This window comes from Sorex fumeus, unplaced genomic scaffold (genome assembly GCF_029834395.1).
Source record: "Sorex fumeus unplaced genomic scaffold, SorFum_2.1 ptg000063l, whole genome shotgun sequence".
Taxonomy (NCBI): domain Eukaryota; kingdom Metazoa; phylum Chordata; class Mammalia; order Eulipotyphla; family Soricidae; genus Sorex; species Sorex fumeus.
The window spans coordinates 7,599,474-7,616,079 of record NW_026606120.1 but is presented as its reverse complement, the minus strand read 5'-3'; positions in this window follow the sequence as shown (position 1 = coordinate 7,616,079).

Sequence of the window (16,606 nt, the reverse complement as noted above, 5' to 3'; positions counted from 1 at the left end):
CACCAACTCGCTTTTGTAACTGTCTTCAGCTCTGTTTTCCGTGGCTTTTTTTTTTTTTTTAAGATTTTTGGGGCTGGAGCGGGTAGGGCGTTTGCCTTGCAAACCTGGGGACGACCCAGGTTCTATTCCCAGCATCCCATAGGGTCCCCTGAGCACTGCCAGGAGTAATTCCTGAGTGCATGAGCCAGGAGTAACCCCTGTGCATCGCCGGGTATGATCCAAAAAGTAAAAAAAAAAATTTTTTTTTTAGTTTTAGGTCTGAACCAATAGCATAGCAGGTAGGGCGTTTGCCTTGCACACGGCTGAGCCAAGTTTGATCCCTAGCACCATGTATGGTCCCCTGCACACTACCAGGAGTGGCTCCTGAGCTCAGAGCCAGGAGTAAGCACTGAGTGCAGATGGGTATGCCCCCCCACCCCAACACACACAAAAGAATAATTAAAAAATTGTAGTTACTGAGATTTACAAAACGGTTCATGGCTGGGTTTATGCATCCAATGTTCCAACCCCACACCCTCCACCAGTGCATCTCTTCCTCCACCAGGGTCTCACGGGCCCCCTCCCGACCCGTTCTCTGGATGTGATTTGCAAGCAGGAGGCCCAGGCTCAACCCTCAGCTTGGTCCCTTGTGCACCAGCAGCAGCAATCCCCAGCCAGCACAGAGCTGTAGCCCAGCACAAGCACCCCCAGCCCCTCCCTGCCCCCACCCCCCAGCCAATATCTTACTTTCCAGGGAGAGAGCTCAATGACTAAGCACATGCTTTGCATGCAAGGTGCCTGGGTTTATTCCCAGCACCACATGGTCCCTAGAGCACTGCGGGTATGGCCCCCAAACAAAACAGTCCCTTCTTCGAGGTGGCCACTCACCGGATTACTGAAGGTGCTGAGTTTCTGGTCATTGTTTGTTCACACCAAGCCTCTGTGTATACTAGACACCAGCTTCAGCCTGATCCAGGCCACGGAGCCCCTCAGCCCTAGGAGTGGACAGTTTGCCCAAGGGGGCGGATGGACATATTTCGGGGTCAGTGGCTTTATGTGATGTCATAAAAGAGCTTTGTAAGATGTTCAGCAAAGGTTACTGTGGTTCTGAGCCAGGGCCCCTTGCACTAATCTCTAACCCAAACAGCAGACAATTGAGGGCCAGGGATGTGGCTCAGACTCAGTGGTTGAGCGTGTTCCTCGTACCCGAGTTCAACCCCAGGCACTGTGAAACAAAATGAAAGCTGAAGTTGGAGCTCATCAATCTGCCCAAGGCCAGAGAGCTCGGAAGTGGCAGAATCCTGGTATCTGTGTCAGCATCAGTCCTGCCTTCCCTGGCTCCCCTAGGTGGGGATACTCAGTGCTCCCCTGAACCCTTGGAACAGCCACAGGGGTGTGGCCCCAACAGGGAGGAACAGCCTTCCAGGCCGCAGGGCCAGCAGTGCGGAGACCAAGGTTCTCGCTGAAGGAGCTTAAAACCCAGAGGGTTCTTGAGGAAGAGACCGGGAGAGAAATGGAGGAAGGGGCAGGCCCATGGAACTTCAGGGCTATGGAGAGAGAACAGTGGGCAGGGGCACTGCCCAGCACTGCCCACCCCTCCCCACCCCCCAAAAAAAATCTGCACAGGGCACAGTCATCAGAAGGTACTAAGCTGGATGGGGGTGGTGAAAAACTTGGTTTTCAGGAAAATTACTCTGCTGGCTGTGGAGATAACTCAGGGCTGGATCACATGCTTTGCATGTGGGAGGCCTGGATTCCACTCTGCATGGTTTCCTGAGCACCTCTCCCCCACTCCCAAAATCACTCTGGGCACTGGAGTCCTAGCAGAGTGCTTGCCTTGCACGTGGCTGATCTGGGTTTGATCTGGTACTCCGTGTGGTCCCCTAAGCCCCAACACTATCCCTGAGCACAGCCAGGTGTGGACCAAAAACTGAATTAAGAAAAAAACAAGGAGCTGGAGAGATAGCACAGTGGGTAGGGCGTTTGCTTTGCAAAAGTAGGGTGGCCGGCCCAGGTTTGATTCCCAGCATCCCATATGGTTCCCTGAGCACTGCCAGGAGTAATACCTGAGTGCATGAGCCAGGAGTAACCCCTGAGCATTGCTGGCTGTGAACCAAAAAGCACAAAAAAAAAACACACAAAAACCAAAAGCCAAAACAACAGCAATAAGAAAACAACAACAAAAACCAACCCATATACACATTCGGGCTAGTGGTTGGAGACTGAGTTAAAGATGATTTTGAGGATTGAAATAAGTGGCTTTTAGAGTAACCTCTGGCACAGAACAAATGCCAGTGTGTTTCAGCTATTACTGTATCCTTGCTGGTTTGATGGCCTGGCAGGCGTGACAAGCATGTGGAGAGCTGTCCCCAGGGAGTGGGAGCAAGGCCCAGAGCAGAGTCCTGGTGTTAGAGGGACTATGGGGCAGTGCGGGAGCTGCATAGTGACCATGGTCAGAGTGAGAAGTGTCCATTGGATTTATTGACTCCCTGGGGATCATCACTGGCCTGGGGTAGTGTTGGTGGCAGACTTGTGTAGGAGACGTGGACATAACCTGTCTTATGAATTGAGCTGGTCATTGAGTTCTTAGCTTAAGAACTTCTGCTGTAGGGGCTGGAGTGATAGCACAGCGGGAAGGGCGTTTGCCTTGCACACAGCAGACCTGGGTTCTATTCCTAGCATCCCATATGGTCCCCCGAGCACCGCCAGGAGTAATTCTGAGTGCAGAGCCAGGAGTAACCCCTGTGCATTGCCGGGTGTGACCCAAAAAGCAAAAACAAAACAAAATAAAAACTGCTGTGCTATTGACCCAGGTTCGGTCTTCAGCATCCTACAGAGCCCTCTGAGCACTGCCAGGAGCAATTCCTGAGCACAGAGCCAGGAATTAGCTCTGAGCACTCTGGTCACATCAGCTTGGCACTGGAGAGTGAGGTGAGGCGAGCCATCCGGGCCAGCCCCAGGGGTTTGTGCCCCTCCATCCCTGACAGCACAGTGGGCAGGCCCTGGGCCTAGGATGAACAGAGAGACAATGAAGAACCATCCTGTTTTTAAGAGCTCCCAGGCTGAGGTGGGGGCCATAGAATTGCTTTTCACCAGAGAGAGTGGGAATGGGCAGGTGGGAAGATGAAGCCACACTTGAACTTTCATGCTTGCCAGGCATGTGTCTGTGGCAAATAGGACAGAACAGTTACGTGGCTGACCCAGATTCTGTCTCTAGCACCCTGAGCACTGCTGGTTATGGCAACCCCCCAAGTTTTTATACCAGCATTAATACAAACATGCAACATTTTTTCCAATGAAAGCTTGTTTTCCCCTATTTTCTTTAATTTATATATTATCATATACCCGTGATGTATTCGATATGCCAAACACAGTAACAAGTGTCACAATGGAGACGTTACTGGGCCCGCTCGAGCAAATTGATGAACAACGGGAGGACAGTGACAGCGATTATTATTACTTGTTTTTGGGCCACACCTGGTGATGCACAGGGCTTACTCCTGACTTTGCACTCAGGAATTACTCCTGGCGGTGCTCAGACCATATGGGATGCTGGGGATCGAACCTGGGTCTGCTGCATGCAAGGCAAACGCCCTCCCCGCTGTACTATTTTTGCTCTGGCCCCTATTTTATTTAAATTTCATGTTTTAATTGGGGGGGGGGTGTGGGCCACACCCTGGGGCTACTCCTGACTCTGCATGCAGGGATCACCCCTTGTAGGCTCAGGGGACCGTATGTGGTGCTGGGTTATTGATTCCAGGCCAACCAAGTGCAAGGCAAATGCCCTACCCACTGTACTACCTCTCTGGCCCAACTGTTGGTTCTGATTATTTCATGAAATTCCGATAACTGATTACATCAGGTGTGGGTGGGGCGTTTGTGGTTTGAAGAGCTCGCTTCAGATGTTTTCCTTTAGAACCTGCCCCTTCAGTCTGATCCTGTTCCCTCTGCAAAGTCCAGAGGCTCTTGTTGGCTTCGAATCAATGGCACGTATTGTCCTGTTGCCATGGTGACTGGTTCCTCACCCAAACCCAGCCTATGCCATTGCCTCTCCTCTCCCCTGCCTGACTTTCTTCACAGTCATCCCTCTCCCCTCAACCCCATCTCGGGAGTTTTCCATCTCTCTGCTTTGTTTGTTTTTTGTCAGTCTTCCTGCTCTGGATGGGTTTGTTTGTTTCCAGACTGTCTGGGGTGTGCACCATGGAGACAGTATCCTGTACTGCTTCTCACCCTGATCTAGTTAGAATAAGCCCCTCTCCCTTGCATGCATCACCGGTCTGACATTTGGAACATCCTAAACAAATCATGCAGAGGGAAGAGAAACTACCCTCCCCACCCACTCCTGCTGGTACATTTGTCCATCTAGAAAGGGTTCTTAGAAAATTGCCAGTGTCCACTGCGCTGGCCGTCTATTAATAGCATTTATTGAGCACCAACTGTATACTCGCTGCCAGTGTGTTAGAAATCTGATGATGGAGATGATGTTTTCTGCACTAAAATTCAACTGTGGGGAGGATGGGGAAGAGGGGTATACTGGAGAGATTGGTGATGGGGAATGTGTACTGGTGGAGGATGGGTGTTTGATCATTGTGTGATTGTAACCCAGACATGAAAGCTTGTAACTTTCTCACGGTTATTCAATAAAATAAAATAATTAAAAGAAAAAATTCCACTGCATGGGCAAGAGCGATAGTACAGTGGGTGGGGCCCTTGCCTTGCATGCAGCCGATGGGTTCAGTTCCCCAGCATTATATATGGTTCCCTGAGCACCACCAGGAATTAATTCCTGAGTACTATTGGGTGTGGTCCCAAATGCAACCAATTCACTGCCACTGTCCTCCTGTTGTTCATTGATTTGCTCGAACGGGCCCAGTAACATTGTGAGACTTGTTACTGTTTGACATATCGAATACGTTATGGGTAGCTTGCCAGGCTTTGCTGTCGGGTGAGATATTTTCAGTAGCTTGCCGGGCTCTCCGGGAGGAGCAGAGAGATCGAACTCCAGCAGGCCATGTCGACCATGTCGATTGTGTCCAAGGCAAACGCCCTACCCGCTGTGCTATCGCTCTAACCCAACTGCAAGTCATTTGAAGGCAGGACCTGGGTCATCTTGGTGATGTTTAAGTTTGTAAGAAGGAAAGCATGTGTGGTAAATAATGAGTGGAAGCATTAGTGCAAAAGTGGATTTTTTTTCTTTTGGGTCACACCTGATAGTGCTCAGGGATCACTTCTGGTGGAATCAGGGGATCACATAGGGTGTTGGGGATTGAATCTGGGGCAGCTGTGTGCAAAGCAAGTGCCTTTTCTGCTATACTATCTCTCCGACCCCAAAGAGGAATTTTTTATATGCTCATGAGACTTGTCTGAAAGATTCACATACAAAACACAGATGCTTTAGAACTTAAAGTTTATTACACAGCTCAAATGGAGACTCCAGGTTCCTGTGTATGATGTCACTCCTCTTGTCTCTCTCTGTGATCTGGATTACCTCATCCTGGTCTTCTGTGTACAATGATCTGGTCTTGCCCTGTGCCATTAATGATTTAATTTATTTTTTGGCTTTTGGGGCAAACACCCTACCCTCTGTACTATCGCTCTGGCCCCCTTGTGCCTTTCTTGCCGTGAGCATTCCCGATCTGGAAGCTGCCTAACTGGCTCTTCTTGCTGGGGCTTGCTGCTCCACATGTAACCTGTCCAGGACTGTGCCCCAGACTTGCCATCATCCCGGCTTTCCTTAGTCTCGGGCATGGCCATTGCACAGGGTGAGAGTCCTGTGTTCTGTTCCTTGTTACCATCTAGGCAAATGAGTTCTGCCCGTCCTACTGTCTGTCTGGGCATAGTGAGTGGGTGAAGAGAGAGAGCTTTCTTTCTTTTTCTTTTTTTCTTTTTGGGTCACATCCAGCGATGCTCAGGGGTTACTCCTGGCTCATGCACTCAGGAATCACTCCTGGCATGTGCTCAGGGGACCATATGGGATGCTGGGAATCGAACCGGTTGGCTGCATGCAAGGCAAATGCCCTACCTGTTGTGCTATTGCTCCAGCCCCATCTTTTCTTTTCTTTTTGGGCCACTCCTGCAGTGCTGTTTACTCCTGGCTCTGCACTCAGAGATCACTCCTGTGATGCTCAGGATACCCTATAGGGTGCCAGGGATGGAACCCAGGTTGGCCGCAGGTTAAATGCTCCCCCTGCTGTGCTATTGCTGCAGCCCCTCCTTCTGTCTGTGTGTCCCTCTTTCCTGGTTGCGGCTTCCTTTGCTGTTTTTTTTTTCTTTTTGGGTCACACCTGGCGATGCTCAGGAATCACTCCTGGCGGTCTCAGGGAACCACATGGGATGCCCAGAATTGAACCTGGGTCGGCCGCGTGCAAGGCAAACGCCCTACCCGCTATGCTATCACTCTAGCCCTGCTTTGCTGTGTTTTTGCCCACCCTAGTCACCCCATCAAATTCTTCACTGGATGCCTTTTGTGGGTGAGATTAAATGATGGGATTATATTAGTTTCAAACTTAACTCGTTCATCCGTGCTCCTCCTCCCCCTCGCACGGCCTCAGAGGATGCAGGGAGTGTACTGTCGGGGAGAGGTCAGCAGAGATGGCTGGCCAGATGGGAGGGGAATGTGCTGGGCAGGCGGTGAGGAGGAGGGAGGGCTCCAGGAAAGGCGGCAGGCACTTGTTGCCTGATTTCAGGGAGAACCATTTTCTCTGTCAGCAGGATTTATCTGTGGGGACTCCCAGTGGGCAGGAGAGAGCCTCTGTTTCCCGGCAAAGGCAGAGCCGTCCATGCAAATGCCTGAAGATGAGGACGAGGCCTTTCTAAGAGAAGGTTTTAGTGACGAGTCAGGAAAAGAGGTGAAAGAAGCTGCTGGAAGGGCTGGAGCGATAGCACAGTGGGTAGGGCATTTGCCTTGCACATGGCCAACCCAGGTTGATTCCCAGCATCCCATATGGTCCCCTGAGTTACCGCCAGGGGTAATTCCTGAGTGCAGAGCCAGGAGTGACCCCTGTGCATCGCCGGATATGATCCAAAATACAGATGAGGAGAAGTGGGGAGAGGAGACGGAAGGATGGGGGTCACTTGTTTTTTGGTTTTTTTGGGGGGGCACACCCAGAGATACTCGGGGGCTAAACCAGGTTCTGCACTTAGGAATCACTCCTGGCAGTATTTGGGGGACCATATGGGATGCTGGGGATAGAACCTGGGTTGGCTGCATGCCAGGCAGGTTCCTTCCCGCATTGTACTATCACTCCGATCCCCAGGACAGGGCCACTTGGAAGCAAAGTTTGCTTTGTACTCATTTGCTTTGTACTGTACTGACTGTACTTTGTTCCTGTACTGATTCTCTCTCTCTCTCTCTCTCTTTTTTTTTTTTTTTTTTTTGCTTTTTGGGTCATACCCAGTGTTACTCCTGGCTCTGCACTCAGCAATCACCCCTGTCGGTGCTCAGGGGACCATATGGGATGCTGGGAATCGAACCTGAGTTGGTACAAGGCAAACGCCCTACCCTGTGCGAGGGGGAGGAGAAGCACAGATGAACAAGTTAAGTTTGAAACAAATATAATCCCATCATTTTAATCTCACCCACCTGTTGCTCCAGCCCCTGTATTGATTCTCTTAAGGGTTCTTTCAACTTGCAGCATGTGTCCCTCTAGAATGTCGACCACTGCGGCAGGATGGGGACAGGCTAGTGCAGTTTCCTGGGGGGTTTGGGCTGTGATCAGGGAGGAAGGAGGAGTTCCATGTTGAACTATGGGGTTGGTTCACCCGAGTGTGTGTGTATGGGCCTCAGACAACCTGAGTATTGCTGGGGTGGCTAAGAAGAAAGTGGCTTGACCGTTCCCAGCAAGCATAGTCCATCCCCAATGGGCCCACAGCACATGGCCTCTCAGAGGCCTATCAGGGTTTAAAATAAATGCATCAGTTGTTTTTCGGGCACTTGAAGGGACTTGAAAAGCATTTTTCCACTTAGCTGTCCTCAGTCTCAGGGTCATCTTGGGATCTTGGAGACTTTTCTAGAAAGTCTCCCAGACACCGTGGCCCACGTTGGGGTGAGGTTGGCTCTGCGGCCACAGGAATTAGGGGGAGGCACTGCCACTTACCAGGTGCCGGCCAGCCAGACGGGCCTGTTGGAAGCATCCTCTAGAGCGTGGTCACTGGGAGGCAGATGCTATTACCTTATTGGGCAGGAGAAGAAACAAGATTTGGAGAAGTGACTTCCCAGAGGAAAAGGTGTGAAACGAGGCTGACTCCAAGCCACCCCGAGAGCTGGGATAGGAAAGGCAAGTGCTAGGCCAAAGCTGGAGGCCTGCCCATGGTCCTGAGGTGCCAGCAACCTGCCGTGGTTGGTGCTGGGTGTGACCCGCCCTTCCCACATCCATCTTCATCCAGCAGGAAAGGTTTGGTCTGTTGGTGCTGGGGGGGTGGGAATTGCATCTCATGCCACGAGTCTTCTGTGTCTCACAGTTAGCGGGGACGTGTGGCTTCCCTGCCACCAGCACAGCTCAACACTGTACCCCGCCCGGGGGCTGCAGGCACCCAGAAACATGCAACCCCTTCCCCTTCCCTGCCTCTCGCGAGACCTGGCTGGCCACCGGGCTGACTTCTTCGAGACCTTGTGGTGAGCAGCCAGATCCCCCCCGTTGCCCGAGACGTTCCCGACATGAGAGAATAAACAGTCTGCCCCCGTGCAGCAGCTGTTCCGAGCCGCATTCCTGTCTCCCAGCCCGTCTGGCTGGGAGAGGCCACAGCCTGCTGTCCACCTCCAACAGAGGCCTGGGGGACCTGGCGAGTGGGCGGAAGGGCCAGGCGGCCGGCAGGCTCCAGACCACATGGGACGTTCCTTGCCCGATTCCTGTTTGCCTCAGCCTCCCCAGCTCTCTGCGTGTGCCCGGCCTCTGCAGGCCCGGCTAGAGCCTCACCATCCGAGTTAGCTGGGCCGCCTTCACACCCAGCCGTGTCCTTTGACGGCTGGGGGACAGTGAGCGAGCGCAAAGCAGTGCCTCTGGATGAGCTGGTGGCCGGGCGTGTTTTGGAGAGGAGCAGAGGTGTTTTCCTCTCCGCCTGTTTTGCACATCAGGCTAACGGCCGAGCCATTTCCTGAGGAAGCAAGACCTCTGGGAAGCCCAGCCGCCTGCCCCTCCTACTCCATGGTGTTTAGGGAGGGCGCGGAACAGGGGGCAGCGGGGCCTGGAGGGGGCCCCTGTCGCCTTCCTGCATCCAGTGTCCCACCTCGGCCAGCAGCTGGGCACAGAGGAAAGACTGTCCCCCTTCCCCTTCCTGGCCTCCCGCAGGCGCCATCTGCTTCTCCGCCTTCAGCCTCTGGTCTGGGACTGCGGGGGAGGTCTGCAGCGCCTTCCCCAGACAGTCTGCAGAAGGAGTTCCTCTAGAAGCCCCTCTGGCCGCAGACGGGAGGCTGGGGGGTGGGGGCGAGGCCGGGGAGGCAGACAGTATGGGAGTCCAGGCGCCTCGAGGGCCAGGTTTCTCCCTCCCAGGCTGTCTTTTTTTTGGGGGGGGTCACACCTGGCGATGCTCAGGGATTACTCCTGGCTTTGCACTCAGGAATCACTCCTAGCGATGCTTGGGCGACCATATGGAATGCTGGGAATCGAACCCAGGTTGGCTGCGTGCAAGGCAAATGCCCTACCCGCTGTGCTATTGCTCCAGCCCCCTCCCAGGCTGTCTTGTGTCCATCTGCGGCTCTGTCCTAGTCCCGTGTGTGTGTCAGTGTGACTGGCTGTGATCACTGCCACTGCAGCAGGGGGTGGCCACATTTCTAGCTGGTGCAAATGGTGTGTCCGTAAACATTTGCCTGTGTTGCCTGTGTGTGTGTGTGTGTGTGTGTGTGTGTGTGTGTGTGTGTGTGTGTGTGACTCCACACGAGTGTCTGCAGGGCACGAGATAAAGCCAAACCTGCACCCCACAGGCTGTGACCCCTTGGCCATCCTTTGGGCCTAAGGGTACCCTCACCTTTGGCCAAATCTACCCAAATGCCTCCAGGTGGGAACTACGGGGCCTGCTGCCCTGGTTTGTAGTCCAGGAAGGAGGGCCGGCTGTCATGTGACCTATTCTGTTCTCTGATGTATCACCCGGTGGCCTTCAGGGCTGAGCCAAGGTGAGGTTCTTCTCAGGTATTTCCTCAGGAATCTGGGAACGACCCTGGTAAGCAGAGAGATGAGGACGATAGGATGCATTGGGATAAGCACCTCTGTGATTTGTCTTCTTTCTTCTCTCTCTTTTTCTTTTGGCTCTTGGGCCACACCCAGCAGGGCTCAGGGCTCCCTATATGGTCGCTGGGGATCTGAAAGTGTTGGTTGTGTGCTAGACTCAACCTCTTCGCTATAGTGTCTCTCCCGCCCTCTGTGTGCATTTTTGTTCCTGTGTCTGTGTCTCATCTGCGTCAATCTGGGCCTCTGAGACAGGTGGGGGTGTGGGGGGTGGGGGTTACTGGTTCTGAGTCTGGGGCCACTGTCCTATAGTCAGTCAGACTGTGACTTGGCCCGTTTCTTCACCTGTCAAATGGAGAGGGGCCTGGATGACCGTTCCACAGAACTGGCTTACAGATTTGGGGGACAGCCACTGTAGGCGCTGGTTTGAGGCAGGGCTGGGCGCCGTCCTGGGCAGCCCGAGGCAGACTGTCTGCTGGACAGTTCCTCATCTCTCACAGGCTGGTGGGGAGCGAAGGAGAGAGCGTGCGTGAAGGACTGGTTCCCCCAGCTGGGCTCAATCTCCATATCCACCAAGTACCACAGCGTCCTTCTTGACAGCTTCTGGGTTCAGTGGACGCGTTGACTGATAGGAAATAATCAGAAGCACATGTGTAGGCCGCACTGACACAGGGGCGGGAACGGTTGGGTGAGGAAACGAAGCCTTCCCCCCACCCCCCACCCCATTCGCGTGACTTCTAAGAATCTGCCAGTTCTCCGGCCTGTGCTCTGAGGCGTTTTCTCAGCACAGGTAAAGCTCCATGAAACATGTTCAGTCGCATCTCTTCATCTCTTCCTGCCCCAGCTGGGCCCTGGTGCTCCGGGGCGCTGAACTGGATCAGGCCCAGTCAGGCGGGTGGGGCCGGGGGGCTCAGCTCCATGCTTGTCTGGGCTCCTCTGAGCAGGCCAGCCAGGCCGTGGACCCTGGCGCCCATGACTGATGCTAGTGAGAGGGGCTCCTCTGACTCGGAGGACCTAGGGACCCTGGTTGGTGACCCCTTATGGCCTCTACAAGGGCTGAGTTCCAAAAGGCACAGTGTGGGGAGTCCTGGGCAGGGGCAGCCTCTCAGCTGCTGGGGGACCATCTTGGGAATCCTCTGGGGCCTGTGAGAACTGGCAGCTCCCTGTCCTGCTGAGGAGGGTCCAGGGCCTGGCCAGGACTGCAGGGTTGGGAAATGCTCCGCGTCAGCGCTCAGGGTGGCCCCGTTCTGAGGGAGGCCTGTGAGGCCATTGGGTTCATAAGCCATTCCTCTGCTGTTCCCTCCAACACACCACACACACACACACACACACACACACACACACACACATACACACGGCGATCCGAGAAGAGACAACCCCTTCACCTGAGAAAGGCTGCTCTGTTTGGGGCCAGAACTGGAAATTTTCCTCTTCAAAAAAAAAAAATTTAATTAATTAATTAAAAAGGGAAACATAAGAGAGTAAGTGGTGGGTTGAAGCCAAAATAATTGTGCTGAAGGGAATTTCTGCTTCATGCTGGCTCGGCTGGGGTGTCTGGTTAAAGCTATTGATGGCCAGGGTCTCTGTAAGTCAACAGACCACCCTGATGCTGCCCTGAGCTCATTTCCCTTCACGGTGTGATGGGAGATGTCACAGGGCCTCCCCTTAGAGATGGCTGCCGGCAGCCTGGTCACCCAGATGCTGTAAACCCCAGCGTCTCTGACAACTCCTCAACATTCTCGTCTTTGATGGACTCCAGACACTTCTGTGACCCCATAGCCAGGGCTGATCTGTGGTGGGGACTTGGGGTTCACTGAGCAGCTCCCAGTGCTGAGGCAAGGCCTCTCCCTCAGCCGAGCTGGGCTTCCTCTGGTCCAAGGACGGGGTCACAGAGGAAGGGCTCAGTGGAAAGGAGTGGCCTCTAGAGAGACAGGCCCTTGTCCTGCCCCCCATGGCAAGAGGCAGTGACAACGTGCAGCAGTACGCGTCTCTTAGGCCGGGCAGCCAAGGGCTGTGGCATTTTCATGAGCAGAGGGCCCAGGTCAGGGGAGACTGGTGGGGAGGGGAGGGAAGAAGCCACAAAGGTCTCTCTGTGTCTCCTGCACAAACTTCCTGAGGACAGTTGCCAGGGCAGGGCCCGCTGCAGAGTTTCTGAGGAGTGGCCAGGCTCTGTCATTTCCCCACTTCACCTCTAGTACTATGCCCCGTTGACAGCGGGCCAAAGGTTCTTGGGGGTGGGCATCATCCTCAGCCTTTCCCTTCTTTGTATCCCCAAAGAACCAAGGCTTAGCTTGGTCTAGCCACAAGGCCACATCAGGCAATGATGTGCTTGACACCAGCCTGCCTGACTCCAGGCTGACGGTTCTGTCTGCCTGCTGGCCAACTGGGCTGACCCACTCATTTAGTCTGTTCGACAGTGACAGTGGAGCAAGTGGTGTCTGCATGTTGCTTTCACTGAAGCACAGGATGCAACAATGAGCAAGGCAGATATGCCTTAGAGAGCCAACAACAAACAAAACAGAGGCGCAGAAAGCACAGAGGATAAGGCACTTGCCTTGCACATGCTTGACCCCGATTCGATCCCCAGCACCCCACATGGTCCCCTGAGCTCTGCCAGGAGTCATCCCTGATTATGGAGCCAGGAGTAAGCCCTAAGCACCACTCAATGTGGCCCTAAAACCAAACCAAAAACACAAGTAAGCCACAACAGGAGACTGGAGTGAGAGTACGGCAGGTTAGGCACTTGCCTGGCAACCTGTGAAACCTGGGTTTAATCCCTGGGTATTCCATATGGTCCCCCAAGCCCTCCAGGAGTGACTTCTGAGCATAGAGCCAGGAGTAAGTTATAAACATCTCTGGGTATGGCCCCCAAACCAGGGAAAAAACAAACAAAAGTAAAACAAGGAAACAAAGGTGACGTGAGATACCCACATCTGTATCCACTCTTATCTTTATCTAGTTATATAGACATAGTATGAAGTAGGTAGGATTCAGTGGTGGAAAAAAAAGACTCCCAAAACCTCAGCCTGGAAATGCACAAAGGACATGGAGAACTTCCCGGGCTAGGGAAAAGCCAGGCCCGGTTTGGAGAAGGACTTGGCATAGTGTTGGGATGGTCAGAAGAACAAGGTGAACAGAACACCAGGCATGAGGGGAAGGTGGTTGGTAGATGCATTTGGAAAGGGGGCAGGAAATGACCAGATGAATCTTTGTCATCCACTGTACAGACAAGTGTAAGGCAGGCTCTCAGGGGCTGTAAGCAAAAGTTTGCTACATTCCAGAAGAAATAGATCACCTGAATAGCTCCTTTTTCATGAAAGAAATTCAAGTTAAAGTAAAAAAATCTTCCATGAAGCAAACTTCAGGATTGGATGCCTTCTTTTGTGGATTCCACCAAATGTGTAAGGAAGAAATACTACTATTATAAAAAGACTTTGAGAAATTGGAAAGGAATACTTCCCATCTCATTCTGTGATGCCAAAATTAGTGATAGAAAAACCAGGCAAAGATTTTACAGAAAACTGCACACACATGTAAACAATTTAATAGGCATTCTAGCAAAAATAAGTGTAGCAGCGCCTACGAGGGTAATTAATTGTGCCCAAGTGTGGTTTATCCAGAAACTTAGATTGGAAAATTGTCCAAAATTCAATGTCATTCACAATATTAACAAAACTGAAGAAGAGCAGTAAATCTGATTATCTGAATCGAGTCTAGTAAAGGCCAAGATCCAACGCTACATTTGTTCTGATGAAAGCCCTCCGCTTAGTAGGAAAGAATGTTCCTTGCTCGTAAGTTCCTCCGTCTGGCTTTGCTATGAAACCAGTGCTAACATTGTTATTGTGGGAGAGTAAAACTTTCCAAGATTGGGAATGAGGCAAGAATGTTCTTACCACTTTTCTCCAGCATCGTACTGGGGGTTCTAGCCAGTACAATACAGCACGAAAAAGAAATTAAAGATCGCAAAGAAAAAAGTTTACTTCCTGGCAAATGACCTGATCCCTGTACACAGTAATCTATAAGAAAAGTTACTGAAATGAGTAAGTTTATCAAAGTTACAGAATACCAATTGTGTATGAGTAATGCGTGTTTGGAAATTGTCAGTATAAAGGTTATGCTGTTTGGATTCGAGAGATGGTACAGCAGGTAGGACTCTTGTCTTTCATGTGGCTGACCTGGGTTTGATCCCTGACATCCAATCGGCTCCCCTGAGCCTGCCAGGAGTGATTCCAGAGGGCAGAGCCAGGAGTAACCCCTGAGCATTGCTAGGTGTGGTCCCAGGACAAAACAAAACAAAAAACTATGCCATTTATATTACCATCAAAACATTAAAGTATTGAGGGTGATAGCTGACAGAAGCTGCAAGCTTTGTACGCTGAAAACTATGGAACATTCCTGAGAGAAACCAAGTCTCAGGAGGGGGAAGTACAGCAGACAGGAGTCTCCCAGCAATCTCCGGCCAGGTGCTGACTCAGCTCCTGGCCAGCGCCTTTCACGCTTTAGCCAAAGTGATCTTTAGAATGTTGATGTGTTCCTGACCCTCTCCAGAGAGTCACTCTTCCCAGCTTCCCCAGCTTTCGGGCCCAGACAAACCTCCTCACCTGGTCTACAGTCTTTAGGCCTGGCCCCAGCTCCATCTGCCGACTTTCTCGAACTTTCTTCCCCCATTCCCCTTCCGGCCTTTCGGACCCATCCCTGACTCTTCCTCCACCTTCCCTCCAGTCATTTGGCTATGCCAATTTCAGATTGTTAGTGGTCCACAGAACTGGCATGCACGGCTGCTTGCTTCTTCTGAATTGGTAGGAAGCATTTTCAGCTCTTGGGTAAAGACACTCAGGGCGTCTCTGCGGCGGGGAGTCTAACAAAAGATTCCTGAGGAAGAGTGGGGTGTCACTCTTTTTTTAAACTAACTCTTTTATTTATTTATTTATTTATTGGGTCACACCGGCGATGCTCAGGGGTTACTCCTGGCTCTGCACTCAGGAATCACCCCTGGCGGTGCTCAGGGTACCATATGGGATGCTGGGAGTTGAACCCGGGTCGGCCGCGTGCAAGGCAGATGCCCTACCCGCTGTGCTATCACTCCAGCCCCTGGGGTGTCAATGATATCAATGAACTGACATCTCCCAACACACTGGAAAGAAAAATACTTATCTTAATTTCCATCATCTCAGGAGAAAAACCACCCCCTTCCCACTCCTGAAATTCCTAACCATGTACTCTGCCTATATGAATCTGATGTCCCAATTTACAATACTGGGCCACAGTGATTCGACAGCTTGCCCTGCACTTGGCCAACCTGGGTTCAATCCTTGTCACCATTTATGGTCCCCTGAGTCCCTCCAGGAGTGATACCTGATCACCGAGCCAGGAGTACGCCCTGAGCACTGACCAGGTGTGACCTCCCCCTGGAAAAAATCTTTTTTATACCACTTAGGTCATCTTATGTTAAGTCAAGCATGTGATTTCAAGGGGGTTGATCCAGTGAGGTAGTGCCATAGCCTCTGGCAAACCAAGGCAAATCATTCTGGAAAAACCCACCTTGATTCCAAGCCTCAAGAATGGTCACCGATCTAGTGCCAAAGAAATACGTAGCTCCTAATTGAAAATTCACCAAACATTCAGGGCAGCAGCGGACAATGGAAACAAATCTGCATAGATTTCAGACACTAAAATGATTAGAGAAATAATATAAAATAACTGTATTTGAAATACTGAAGCTTAGCTGTGCAGGGAACTGAAAGAAACTGAAAGAAGGATCAAATATATTTGACAAGAAAAGAGATAGAATATTGGGGCTGGAGTGATAGCACAGTGGGTAGGGCGTTTGCCTTGGATGCGGCTGACCCAGCTTCGATTCCCAGCATCCCACATAGTTCCCCAAGCATCACCAGGAGTAATTCCTAAGTGCATGAGCCAGGAGTAAGCCCTGTGCATTGCCGGGTGTGATCCCCCAAAAAAGAATATTTCCTGGAAAAATATTTGGGGGTCTCCCAACTGGTGCTTATGCGGGGGGCACACTGGCTTGCTGTGTGGGCCTGATGGTTCAGTACTCAGCTCTGTGAATGCAGTGCTCCCTGTAGGTCACAGGGTTACATCCTGAGGGGCTCAGGGGTCAAACTCAGGGCCTCACACATTCTACACACGGTGGCTCAGCCTTTTGAAGTATCTCTCCTGCTCCACTCCTTGAAGTTTTTGTTTTATTGCTATTTTGTTTTGTCTTGATTTGGGACCATACCCTATGGTACTCAGAACTTATCCCTGGCTCTGTGCTCAGGAGTCACTTTTGGCAGAGCTAGGGGACTATATGCGATTCCAGGAATCAAACCCAGGTCAGCTGCTTGTAAAGTAAGTGCCCTACCTGCTGTACTATTTCTTCGGTATTCAGTATTATGAGTAGGTCTGTAAGTTCAAAACTGTGTTCAATAAAGTATCAGATAAGTACAATGAGACCTAGAAGATGAACC